The following is a 14,120-nucleotide window of genomic DNA, read 5'->3' on the forward strand; positions in this document are numbered from 1 at the left end:
CCCTTCCTACTTTGCCTTGCAACCAGCTGTTCACAAGTTAACAAAAGCCGTTTAACATCTCTCGGCTTCAACTCGTGAGGCACCCAATTTCCTTGTTTCTGAATCATTCCTAGCTTGTTGCGACACTCCCAATGATACTGCTAATTATTGTTGCGTTTGACACAAGTCTTGATCAAGTATTGCCTTCAATTCTGCATCTCTGAAAACCTTCTAGAGAGAAGGTTTTCAGAAGGAAGAGTCCACCGCCATGCTGCTCTTCGAAGTTCTTGAAGCGTTGAAACCACTCTCGGCACGTTCTTTCACTAATAGCGGCCTTACCGTAGGTATTTGAGAGCATCCGATGAGCCCCAGCAGCAGATTTCTTCATATTAAAGCAGAAAATTAAAACCTTCCATAAATGACACGAATTTGGCTCGTAAGCTGACATGTTTAATCGAGAATGACTTTATAATGCAGACACAAATCGACCAATATTTCGATGGCGTTATGCTAATGCCTAAGCTTTATATATGACATCTTCGGTCTATTTATTTCGACTACCACTTACCGCTATAGCCATCTATTGCAAAACGGCGGAAGCAATGTTGTAGACCTAATAATAATTTTACCTAATAAAACGTAGAAACCTCATGACTCGCAATAGTGATAACAAAGTAGCTACAATATACTATACCAACGACAAACCGCAAGATTCATGAGCAATTTGCTTTGCAGTTTTGTTACACGATTCTGAAATTATTATTATACATTCCATTCATCAAGCGAGAAGCTATTGTGGAAAGAATGCGTTTCATTTAAGAGCATGCCATTTCAGATGCTTTATTGCGGCATTAACTTCTGATGATAATAGGATTCAATTACGATTTACGATGGCCTCGAAATCGTCTTCAATTGTTCCCACAATGATAAAATTACCATTTCTTGGTTTGGATGGAAACTTTTCCACAAAAAATTTAATCGATGATATGTGAATTTGGATTTTTACTATATCCGCTTTGGAGTGAGTAGCATCCTGTGATATCCTCATAGCTCAAGAACTCAAACCATTAAATTTAAATGAAGTAATATAAAACATTTACACAAATATTTTAATGTATTCGAACAATACTGGAGCTTTCTCATTTCAACTGAAGCAAAACAGAGATTGTAGATCAATTCATATTGGTAACAAGATTTGAATGTTAAAAACTAAAAATGGCATAATAAATTACACAGGTAAAGGGGGTTTTCCAATAAGAGGCTTGATTTTGAATTTGAATAGCCCTATATTGGGACAGCTGTCACTTTTGAAGCTGTCATCTTTTGACATTTAACAAGTAAAAACTACTATCACAATTTGGCAAGGAAAATTTTCTGGTCGTGTTATGTCTCCAAAAGGTGTTCACAATTGTCCACCAAGATCTTGTGAACGAACACCTTTAGATTATTTTCTTCGGGGCCATGTGAAAGTTATGGTCTATACCGATGCTGTACAATCGATTACCTTAAAGCTAGAATTCGTTAAGTTATTTTTGATAAAAATAAAAACTTATATTTTTTTTTACATTTCAGTTTAGGTCTTAATTGCAAATTTTCTTTTGGGGAAATATAGACATTTGCCTGATTTCTTTAGGGTTTTTGGGACTGACTTGTAGTTTGGTCAATGCACGTCTGATAGCACGGGTCTTCTTGGGTTTGAGGTCTAAAGGCTTGTACTTTTTGTTTTTGTACAACTTCCTCAAATTTTTGGTGCATAATCATATATACCCTAGCAATTTCCTTCCCTACTACATGGATTTTGGATAACTTGGAATGTGCACCACCAGTAACTTTAGCCAACCTAAGCCTGGTAAGTCCTTTTTTCAACTCATCGAGTTGCCTCGTGAGCTCTTTTTTATCTTTAGTTCTCAAATCGGAAAACCTGTTATGGGGATGGCCCCAATCTTATAAATAATTCCAATATGTTTCAAATGAACTATGAGGTGTATAACTTCTTTGGTGTACGTGTATCCTTTTCTTGAAATCATTCTTGAAATTTCAAATACTGAAAATCAAAAACTTGATGACAAGCAAAAAAAAATGAGAAATATGTATCGTAGTCAAGAACAACCAGAAGTTTTCTTCGCAGGATTTAATTGATTTGTAGTATTCTGAATTATTTGAAATCTATTTCTGCCGGGTTGCCGATCAAAATGTGGCCACCAGTTTCTTAAATTGTAATTATAATGATATTTTTTTTTGATAATATGATCGATTTGTTTTTCAAATGAAATATAACCTGTTTCACTGAAATGCATGTGAAAAACTAGAAAATTTGTTATGTCCGTTGCGCATATGGCTGAAAACACTTGGAAACGGAAATCAGGCATATTAACAGGTAGGTATTACTTTGTATAATTTATACGTTTATGACATATTCATACGCATTAAAAATCATATTTTTTGTGTATGATGGAATACCTCCACTTCGTAAAAGAGGCTACAAATATGGGTAGCTACTAGATAGTTATTAGAGATAGATTAGAGGAAGCTAGAATCATCGTGCAACATCGCTTGTTGTAGGAGGACCGTCGATGTCAATTCAAAATAATTGACATTGATCCGACTAGGGTGAAATTTATTTTGTATGTATGTATATGTAAATATGCACTGGAATGTCCAGAGGATATAGTCCAGTAAATATGTACATTTTGCCTGGAAAAAATTCCGAACTCAATGAAACTTCTAGATTTTGTTTGAGGGTGCTGTGGAATGACTGTCAAGTTATCCAAAACGAAGACCCTGTGCTAACATGAGGAGGGCCGAAGAACCTCCACATTTTCGGACTTTTTCCGGTTTTTTACTCATAACTTTTAACCTAATGAGTTTTCTACCAAAACGTTCATTTTTAAAGTTGTAAAGCACTAAATTCTCTACAATTTCGTATTCACAAACTGTTTTGTAAACCTTTTATCAATTGGGATACAGTCGATCAAAATAATAGTCCAGTAGACAAAGCAAAAAAAATTGGGTCTGCTGGAAAAAAATTCGAACTTGATGAAACTTCACAGCAGGCCCACTTTTTTTGTATTTGTCCACTGGACTAATGTAATCAATAGATCAAAAAAACCTCATCTATAGATAAACCTACCGACACTCTCCAAGGGAGCCAGTGGCGTACCCAAGGAGGAGGGATAAGGGAGATATACCCCCCCCCCCAGAAGGAATATCCATTATAAGTCAAAACGCTGAATGATTTAATTAGATAAAAATTGAATCAACGAATTCATCAACCAACGGTTATATCAAAGGGCTAGATGTGATCCGACTGTCGTCGGCATAACCATTATTTACTTACGGGATATAAATGCCAAATTGATATCAATCAGGTGAAAATTAATAAGATTCTGAAGTGAAACTTCCGAACTTATCGAATTGAAAATCAATCTCAAGAAGTGTCTGTAAATTCAAAGGACATCGGAAACGAATAATCAAATTTTTTGTCTTTAGCCTCTTCTCATGGTTTATGTCTCGGTACGCCACTGAAGGGAGCAATATTTCAATTAATGAACGAGCGCTCAAAATCTCTTAACATAAAATCAATGACTTTCTCGAATTTTTTAATACACACATTCCAAATTGTGAACAATGAAACTGTAAGAGGCAAAAAACCGTTTTTTCTCAAACGATTCGAATGGAATTGAAAGATAACCGAAAATGAAGAAGATTGGATAGATTTCTCTTGAAATACCTAGTTATCGAACTAGAATAAACTACTGTGTTATTAAGAACCCTTTCCTTATTTGAAGAAAACTTCAAAAATAAATGAAATAGGTTATATTACCTGACCACATATTCTATTATTATACAGTATAACAAGAGTTACGAAGGATTTGGTATTTGGAATTTCCACAAATCATATTGATGGAAACTTTTCGATAATAAAACGACCAGTTTCAAAGATATACTGAAAAATTAACCATGTGAGCCGTTCTTCAATGGGATTTCGAATTGTAAATGATTCCGTCATTTTTCAAACTAAGGCGTACCATCCACTGAAAGTTTTATAATATGGATCTGAAGAATTCTATAGCAGCATTGATGTTCACCAAACAAAATTCGGCACGAAACTTGAAATGATTATTTCAAATAAACACGCAAAATGTGAATCCGATAGGATCTGTAGTCACGGAAATATTGGTTATTTCCATATTAATATTCTTCTAAAACTTTTTTATGGTTCCGATGATGTGACCACCTTGAAATTCTTCACGAAGCATGAAATCGTTATTTTATATTAATACCCAAAAGCACAACACCGCTGGATCAAGGATCACGGAAAGATGGGGTATTTTTTTTCGATGTTCTTGAATTTTCCGTGGGTATGATTGAGCTATTAACACAAAACGGGTTATTCTTCATATATAGGCAAATATATCGGATCTATCAACACAGAAATAATCAGTATTTTTTTGCAATATTCTCCTCCTGATTTCAATGATATAAAAATTTTAATTTCATATCAACACAAAAAATCTCAACTCTGTCAGTTTTGTGATCACGGAAATATGAGGTAAGTTTCTTTGAATATCCTTCTTTGATTTTCAATTTTTTTTATTACGCATGAAATTGTCAGTCCAAATGACAATTGTCAACTCGATTGAACAAAAAAGTTCTGGTGGAAAGAAGCGGTTACCCTTCCAGAAAAAATATCACCCTGTAAATTTGCATTCAAAAGCGGCATATCACATGATGAACATTTCAAATTGAAGTATCTATGCCAAATTTAAGTTAAATATCTTGTGGTTGTAAGGTGCTATGAGAAAAAAAAACTTGAAATTTAACATCTATATTTCGAAAACAAATCGTTTGCAGACCCTTGACTTTATTTCTCAACAACGTGTATAGTCAATTCAAAACTGATGTCTTCACAAACACAGGAACAGACAATTTTTCGATGCAAATAACTCGGTTTTTTTATAACTGCAGTATTAAAATATCGTGACGAAAACGATACAAAAAACCGAAAACAAAGGATGAGTGTATACTGACGACTAATGCAAAATCACAGATGCGAAACAAGGGGGACGCTGATAAAGCGGGTAGATAAGATAGATGGAAAAATAATAAACCTCGTACATAGCTGCTCGTAGTGCAATAAAAGTAAACATCTGGAAAGCGATAATAAACTGATAAACCGTAAAAAAAACAAGCAATTTTTTCCTATGTATACATTTCTTTTCGAAGAATTTCTGTTGATTTTTATTCTATACTTCCTAATATTCATAAAATATTTCAAATAAATAAATATTTTATTCAATACAAACTTGTGTTACTGACCACTATGTTTAATTTGATTTTGTTGTATAAAATACATACATACATGAATTTTTAACATCTTCAATTCATTTGATTTTTAAGATTATAATGAATATATTTTGAATGGGATCGTAAGTCTAACAAGTTTTTTCATTGGAATGGCTGATTGCAGTCCTAGAGAATTTTATGTTTCTTTTATATTAAAAGCAAACATTCGCTCTCTCATATTGCGTATTGTAGTTAAGTAATAATTAGCTTTTTGAATTTTACGACCAACACAAGCATAACGCCCTTACGTCCGGGCAAACCCGATACAGTAAGGCCCCCTTTAACAGACACACCTCTCTCCGATTATTTTCTGCGATCCATTACGTCACTGACGCCAAATTAACGGTGACTTAAGTAAGACACACTACGTTCTCCGCTTCTCGTCATCATCATATGTGCGTCCTTTTCTAGTGTAGTAGGTCGAAAATCATACCGCTCTCCGTGCCTGCGCAAACATCGAATTCCGACCGACTATACACGTTCAGGTTCACGTTCCATTGACAATAATAATTAAACTAGGGTTTTGTGCGATGTGTTGATATTGGTTGAACCTAGGTGGTGTGATGTTTATTTCATTTGATTTTGTAAGGTGAGTTTTGTGAATGTTTGAGCCCTGAATGGGTAAGAAGAATCAGTTTGAATCCTTTATCAATCTCTAATTTACAAGGTTATTTCGTCCGCGGCCCAATTACGTTTTTGAGGTTAGTTTTATGTGCGAAATGTACACAGAAAAAGATGATCTCTTTTTAGTTTATTTAGGTAGTAAATAAACTGTGATCCATTGTTGTGATAAGAATATATTTATTCTTGTCAGTTATAGATATTTTTGTAAGAATATAATGACATTGAATGAATCATGTGTTAGGTAATTCAGTTTTGTATGTATATGGTGCAAATATTTGTTCAGATGCCGACGAATTCTCGTTATGTGTTCTTCTAATATGTTTTTGAAGTGTGAATTGAACGTTGAGTGTATCCAAAAAGCAGTTCTGTTTTCTTGCAATAAACTAGATAATGTGTTCAGATTATTCAGAATAAATAGCCTGCCAGTAGGAAATCTACATTAAATTTCATGAGAAAATAATTACTCTAATGGATTTATTTCGTTCATTTTACTGTTGAAGAGAATTACGGTAACTACTGGTTTTCTGTTCGAATAACACACGGAATCGGTTAAAATAGACAAATTATCTAACTTTTCATTGACATCAATATATCCACAGAAATACCTTGACGATTTTATCTAGGAGTAAATATTTATATGCGGATAAATTTTATATAGTTTATCATCATATCCCTAGCCACAGAAAAATATTACATATAGGAAGTTAGTATCATGAATTGGTATCAGAAACTGAAGAGTTGTTTCATATCAGCTAGAAAAGCGGAATAGGTAGGTATATGAATGTCATTCATTTCCTGCAACCTGCAACCAAATCATAAGGAAATATGCTAGTCAAAATGTTTTAAATGAGCAATGAGTTCACATGAAAATGAAATGGAATATTGAATACTCTACCGTGGGTGTATTTTCAACATCGTCACCCACACGTGTATATCAGTAATAAGTGATTACACACTGGAGGATATTGCCCTCAATCCCCTATCCAATACCTCTAACAAACAAAAAATAAATTGCGTACTATGATTCATTGTTTCTTTTGGTATATATGAACTTTTATGAAGAAAATTATGTTGATATTAGGCTGCAGGCTGGGGTTACTATTCGGGTTATTCATTAAAAATTTGAATAATTCTCTATTCAAAATAATTTATATTAACACTTTTTAGTCAAAAATACATCTTTCGATATAAGTCAATGATTTCAATTTCATGATTATCGTTGAAAGAAATAAATCAATTTTTTTCTAATTTGGCACTTTAATTTGCATTTATAATTTAAAAAGGTCATAGGTTTTTTTTCATTCAATTTTCTTGATTTCACACATTCGGAAGCGTAAACTAAATAGGAGAGGGGCTTAGATTATTGCATATACAATGAACGATTAAATTGAAAGGTTTCCCAATAAGGAGTTTCATTTTGATATTGAAAAAACCATTGGATGTTAGTCATTGTGAGGAGGTAGGTATGCCATAAACGATGGAACACGATATTAGATTGAGAACACCCACTTCTACGGTTGCATCCTTTTCATGACATTTTTCATGACCAATTCTCATACTTGCGGCTATGTAAATGTCTTCGCTAACATCAAGAATTCCGCATCTTTAAGGTCTTGAATTTTTGGTGAAGGAAAGGCATAGACCTTATCTTTCACGTGGTTCCAAAGGAAAAGTTTAAAGGAGTTAAATTACAAGATTTCGGTGGCTGTCCGTATCGAGGTTTTAAACGACACGAGCTCCGATCCCAACATAATCTAGTTCACCTTAGTGGAAGAAGAATCAAAGAAAATCCAGACAACCAACTACTGGAAAACTTTCGAAGAGAATCTTGAAAAATCAAAAGTCAAAAAAATTAAAAATCAAAAACAATTCGAACTATCAGTCCAAAGAATTGAAAAAACCATACTAGATGTCCTGCAACAGTACACAAAAATAGAATAAATGAAAAGAACACCAAACTACCGGAAAATATCCAAGACCTGATACTCAAGAAACAGGCCAGATAAGAATATCAGAAAACACTGATCCCCAAGCATAAAATAGTCCTGAACCAATTGGAAAATATAACATAAAAAAGAACTGAACGACCACTACAACGATAAGTGAAACTCCAAACTAGGAAGTTTCAGCGCGGAAGCCCAGCTGCCCTGGAAAATAGCAGAAGCTATGAAAAAACAAAGAAGTACTATTTCAATGCTCAAGACGACAAAAGAAGTATTCAGAAAAATTATGGAAGAACAGTTCACATCAAACAAATCCATTAACCATCAGTTTGAAATGGAAATCCGAAGATTCAACCAACAAAAACTCGATCTGTAAGAAAATTATCGATTTGACGATGCAACCATAGAAGAAATGAAAGTCATTATCAACAATCTGAACAAGATAACAAATAGGACCTCACAAAACCTCCCGAACGAAACAATTCAGTAAATCACCAACATATGCAACGGAATTTTACTTCTGAGACATCTCTCAAGCAGATGGAAAACCTCGAAATCGATAATGATTTGAAAACAAGGAAAACAGAAAACGACTCGAACAATTATCGGCCAATCAGTCTGCTAACGAACTGCAGACTGCAGCCACATATTCAGACGTCGCGAAAGCTTTCGACAAGGTTTGGCACGAAGGATTAAAGTATAATATGTTCCAAAAAGAAATTCCGACACCATACGTAAAGCATCGTAATAGCTATGTTAAGATCACTGAAACCAAATAAAAAGTTGAACTGATCCAGGCAGGAGTACCCGAGGGATCGCTACTTGGACCTTTATTATACTCCATATTTACGAGCGACATACCGAAAAGACATGACATAACACTAGAACTGTTGTAAGCGTTACTAAGAACATATTTACTGCAATAACATTTGGATGAACTAGCAAGCTGGTTAAAGAATGGAGAATTAACGATGACAAAAGCCGAACTATCTTGTTCGAATACAAAATTAATAATAAACAAAAATCGGAGTCAGAATAAACAACAAAAAACTGGAATGGAGAGACGAGGTTAAATACCTAGGCATAACCTTCGAAAAACTGAAAATTCAACACAAACATAAAGGAAATAGTCATGAAAGCAAAAAGAATTAAAGGTTAACTATGTATGCCCCCTTATTAATAATAAAAGTAAACTCAACAAAGAACTCAAAGTAAGAATATACAAATCAATAATAAGATCAATCATGAACTACGGAAGCGTAGGTACTCGTCAAGAACTCGTCACACATTCTGTGGCCTGTAGCTAAACTTCGCTTCTCAGTTCTGTGTTCTGTGTAGAAATTCGTTAATAAAAAAATAAATAAAAAGCTGAAGAACATCAGAACCAACAACTGAAAAAAGCAACCAACTATGACCCAGATGAAAAAAGGAAGACAAAAAGACCAAAGAATAATAATGAAAGAGAAAAGGGAAAAAATACAAGCACACTCCTAGAATTCGAATGATAGGGGCAATGCAAAGCGGACTCAGTATCACTGAATTTAACTGACGAACAACTGTCGAAAAAGCCAAAGGAAATTAAATAAGACGTTAGCAGCAAGAGAAGAAATTCTAGTCTGAAAATGTAAAAAAGATACTACTACTGGATTTCGGTGGTATTGTCATCACCTCTTCGAGAAATAAGGCGGTCAGGAAAAACCACTGATCATGGGCCTCATCATTGATGATCATTTTTCAATGAAAATTCGGACATTTTGATTCATTTCAAGGACCCAATTAGCGTCACCCTGTATGGCCCATTTGAGAAACTTTGTGTATTCCTGCGTCTTTCTGGTTTTTCAAGTTCACAAAAAAGGCCTACTACTTTCGTATACTCTTCATTGATTCTTCCCAGCTCTTCTCCTTTGGTGATTTTAGTCTTGTGAAACTAAAGTAAAAGAAAGAAGAAGAGTCAATAATGAGTATACTAAAGTATAACCCTTTTTTTGTGAACTCACAAAACCTGATAATATTTGATCATATTACATAGTTACATTTACAACAGTTCTCAATTAATTTGAATATATATTTTGGGAATGATCAAGTCAATCAATTCTTATTGTTACATTGTTCCAAGAAATATCCATTCGAGATAGGTTTCGTATACTATCAATGAAATGAAAAACATTCCCTAGAATACCTGTAAAAGTTGACATTATTGGAGAATATTTCAATATTCTCATTTGACATTCGTTTGAGAACTTCCTCAATGTATGAAACAATTACGCTGCTACTACATACATTCATGCGTCAGAATTCAAATAGAATCACGTGTTTGTTATGAAGAATCGATATTTTTCTGAATAGATTTGCAATAATTTCATTCATTCCCAATGGAAATTTCACAGGAAAATTTAACAATTCCTTATTGTGGTCAAGTTCACAGCAGTTGCGGCTGATCAATTTTGCAGTTTGATATACGAGTTAGTTGAAAGGCGACCAAAGTCGAAAAACTATTATTGATTGGATTATTAATGTAAAAAGTTGTGAGTTGTTTGTGTTATGCACTGATAATAGACGCAAATTAGCCTGGGAAGGTAAAAAAATTATTGATATCATTAGATCTTAGATCGTCAGAATGTAATTGTAAGATGGTGCTGAAAATCAGTTTTTTCCTCTAATAGTTTCGGAATATGAACTTTTCAATGTTAATTATGAAATTGAAACAAATTAGTGTGTAAATTAGTCTAGAAGTGATACACATTTATCCTGTTTTGTCCTTTGAGAACGTAGACCAACCATTTATTTCTACCAATAAGTAGTCACGAATGAGCTTCATCTACCTTTGATAGACTAGGAAGCAAATTTCATGAAAAAAATCACCTGCTATACCGTCAAATCCATCAATTTTAAGGGCTGAAAGTCATACTGTGTGTTCCCATTTGTGAATGGCTATTTTTTATTTGTGGTAACTAACTTTCAGGCGACTAAATAATTCAATAACCTAGACTAAAAAGTTGCATAAAATGGACGAAGTGCTCTATGAACTCCGCTAACAGCGTATATTTTTTTTTCAAAGTAAATTTCAAAATTTGCAAGGGTTTTTCTGGCGTTAAACGATTCGCAATGGAATTTCAAACCTTACTGAACAAAAATGTCAATAGAGTTTGACATTCTCAACAGTCAAACCATAGATAACTGACAACCATCGAAACCTCTCATGCAGCTAAAAATACACCCGTTAGAATATCTCTGAATCATCTCTAATGCATTTTCGTCATATGATTACATTTCCTGCTAAAATTGAATCATATGTAGATAATCCGAAAGATCTTTGAACTTCTGTAGCTGCAGATGTGCGTATACTATGAACAATTAAACTACAAACAATTTATGAATCATTCACTCTCAGAAATGTTCAAAATATCACAGCTAATAGTTACGGAGAATGAACAACTTTTGAAAATTTTATTCGAATTATTCCATTCAACGTAAAATATTCTGATTTGGATATAGTTTGGTACAAAAATTGTGAGATTACATTTATTAGTACCCCTAGCCGCGCTACAAAATTTCGAAAGTCCAAGTCTACTTATTGAATAAAAAAAATCTCACCTTGAAAACTATAGATATTACTACCTTCAATCTGACAATAAATTAATGTAATGGAACAATGGTAATAAATATAACATTGAAAGGACTCAACGGTTCAAATGATACCTCATACAGTGTCTAAACAAAGGCTTCAATATGTTTATTTAATTTATGTATATTAGGTTAAGTGTATGTTTTGCAGGCAGGTGTTTTCCTATTGGCTTTTTAATGAAGTGCGAGCTTTTTTTCAGAACTTGAAATTTTCAGGGTGGTTTCAAATATCGAAGGCGGTTAAGTTCGTTAAAATGCTAAATCAAACTAGGGGTTCCTTAAATATGTCCATTCGCAATTTTTTTTATCTTCTATGACAATATTTTGGTGTACAATTATAATAATTTCAAGCTTCATGCAAAATTTCATGTTCCAGAAAAAATTCAAGAAGAATATGGGACAAAAATATTTCAATTTCAGTTACAACAGATGCGATCTAGTTGCGATTTTGCATGTATATATAAAATAAGCGTAGCCTAGGTTACGTCAGAAAAATTATAGAAAATTTAAGCAGAATATTCAGTCGATCAGAGACGATCAAGTTTAAATTTTGCTTGTAGATCTATTACAATAATTTCAAGCCTAATGCAAAATTTTATGTTGATTGCGCGACCGGAATCAAAGAATATTATAACAAAAAAAAAAGTTCAATATTTGCCCAACAACAGATCCCACTAGGTTAATTTTTTTGAAGGTAACATGTCAATTGAAGAAGAGTTCCCGGTCTTCCATAGTAAAACACATTTTTTTCGATACCATTTTTGGAGTAAGATATATCTTTCGCTTCAAAATAGGCCTCAGTTTCGGCGATTACTTCTTCATTCCCGCTAAATTTCTTTCCTGCGAACATTCTTTCGAGGCCTGAGAATAGGAAAAATTCACTGGGGGCCAGATCTGGCGAATACGGCGAATGCAGAAGCAATTTGGAGCCCAATTCATGCAATTTTGCCATTGTTTTCAATCATTTGTTACACGGCTCATTGTCTTGATGAAACAGCACCTTTTTTTCTTTAAATGGGGCTGTTTTTTAACGATTACATCCCTTAAACGATCCAATAACGCTATATAATAATCGATATTGATGGTCTGTCCCTTTTGAAGGTATCCGCGCATCCCAGAATACTATTGCCATAACCTTGCCAGCTGACTGTCGTGTGTTTCGTGTCGTGTGCTTTGTATTTGGTTCATCGTGTGCAGTCCACTCAGCTGACTGTCGATCGGACTCCGGAGTGAAATGATGGAGCCATGTTTCATCCATTGTCACATATCGACGCAAAAATTCAGGTTTATTGCACTTAAACAGCTTCAAACACTGCTCAGAATCATTAACACGTTGTTGCTTCTGATCGATTCTAAGCTCGCGCAGCACCCATTTTGCACACAGCTTTCTCATGTACAAATATTCGTGAATGATATGATGTACACGTTCAGATGATATCTTCACAATGTCTGCTATCTCGATCAACTTCACTTTACGGTCATTTAAAATTATTTGGTGAACTTTTTTGATTTTTTCGTCGGTGACAGCCTCTTTTGGGCGTCCACTGCGTTCGCCGTCTTTTGTGCTCATTTCACCACGTTTAAACTTAACATAACAATCAATGATGGTTGATTTACCTGGTGCAGACCCCGGAAATTCTTCATCAAGCCAAGATTTTGCTTCAACTGTATTTTTTCCCTCCAAGAAGCAATATTTTAGCAGCACACGAAATTGGAATTGTATGATATTTTTTAAGATTTCTATTCAATTCTTGTATTTTGAGTAGGTTGAGTGTGAAAGTTTCATGGCTTATTAGAAAAACATTCTGCTCGAACGTTTTCAAATATTTATTATTGGCATCAATAACCTAAACAAATCCTATCGAAATTATTTACAACCGTGTTCCCATCAATTGTCAACAATCGTAGCTATTTGTTGGATGTTAACAACACTAGTTTAACTAATTTATTCCCATATTTTCCATTCGAAAAATATGGATATAAATTAGTTCCAAGATCGCCTTGCATAATGTATTAATATTACACAAGGTTATCTTGAAACTTGTTTTTCTTCCGGTCAGTTTTCACAATGCATGTTATCAAAAGCGGAAACTGAAGGCAAAATTGATAAGTTCATCTTGTAAGTCTTATATTATACGTAACAATCGATGACTTATCGAGAGGATTATTTATGTTCATTCATGAATGTGTCTAGTGAAGTTGTATTTATCAACGAAGAAGTTGTAAGTCCATTGTTTGTTGGTATGTGATATTTTTCATAATTAATCGGATCGAAATTCGAAAAAACTAATTTTCTTTGGAGCTAAAGGGTAGATTTAACCGAACAATGAAAGAATGTGCTTCATTGGAGTGAATTGTTATCCGAAAGTAAATGTAAATAAAACACATTTTCATTCAAAATATCAATATAATTTTTATTTCAATATAATCTTCGACCTGATCATTATGTGTGAAATACCACACATCATAAAGTGACTTTTTGTGGATGTAATGATCTCTCAGCAGATACTTGAGGATTTGCACTGCTCCTTATACGACAGTTTTGCTTGTTTACATAGTTACCTAGGTAAAAATGTGCTTCTGAAGAATATTCGATGTGAAAAA

General features: G+C 33.8%; 1 protein-coding gene across 2 annotated transcripts in view; it reads left to right on the forward strand.

The window, feature by feature from the left end:
* Positions 1-5,760: 5,760 nt before the first annotated feature.
* LOC123679880 (protein croquemort-like) overlaps positions 5,761-14,120 on the forward strand; it is a 40,329-nt gene continuing 31,969 nt past the window's right edge. Inside the window, exon 1 of one of the 2 annotated variants that reach the window (XM_045617419.1) lies at positions 5,761-5,914. The gene's annotated coding sequence lies outside the window, so the exon portion shown is untranslated. Of the gene's footprint in view, positions 5,915-10,319; positions 10,469-14,120 lie in introns of those variants that run through there. The other variant, XM_045617420.1, reaches the window with a different exon arrangement.

Source organism: Harmonia axyridis, chromosome 5 (genome assembly GCF_914767665.1).
Source record: "Harmonia axyridis chromosome 5, icHarAxyr1.1, whole genome shotgun sequence".
In the NCBI taxonomy this organism is placed as follows: Eukaryota; Metazoa; Arthropoda; class Insecta; order Coleoptera; family Coccinellidae; genus Harmonia; species Harmonia axyridis.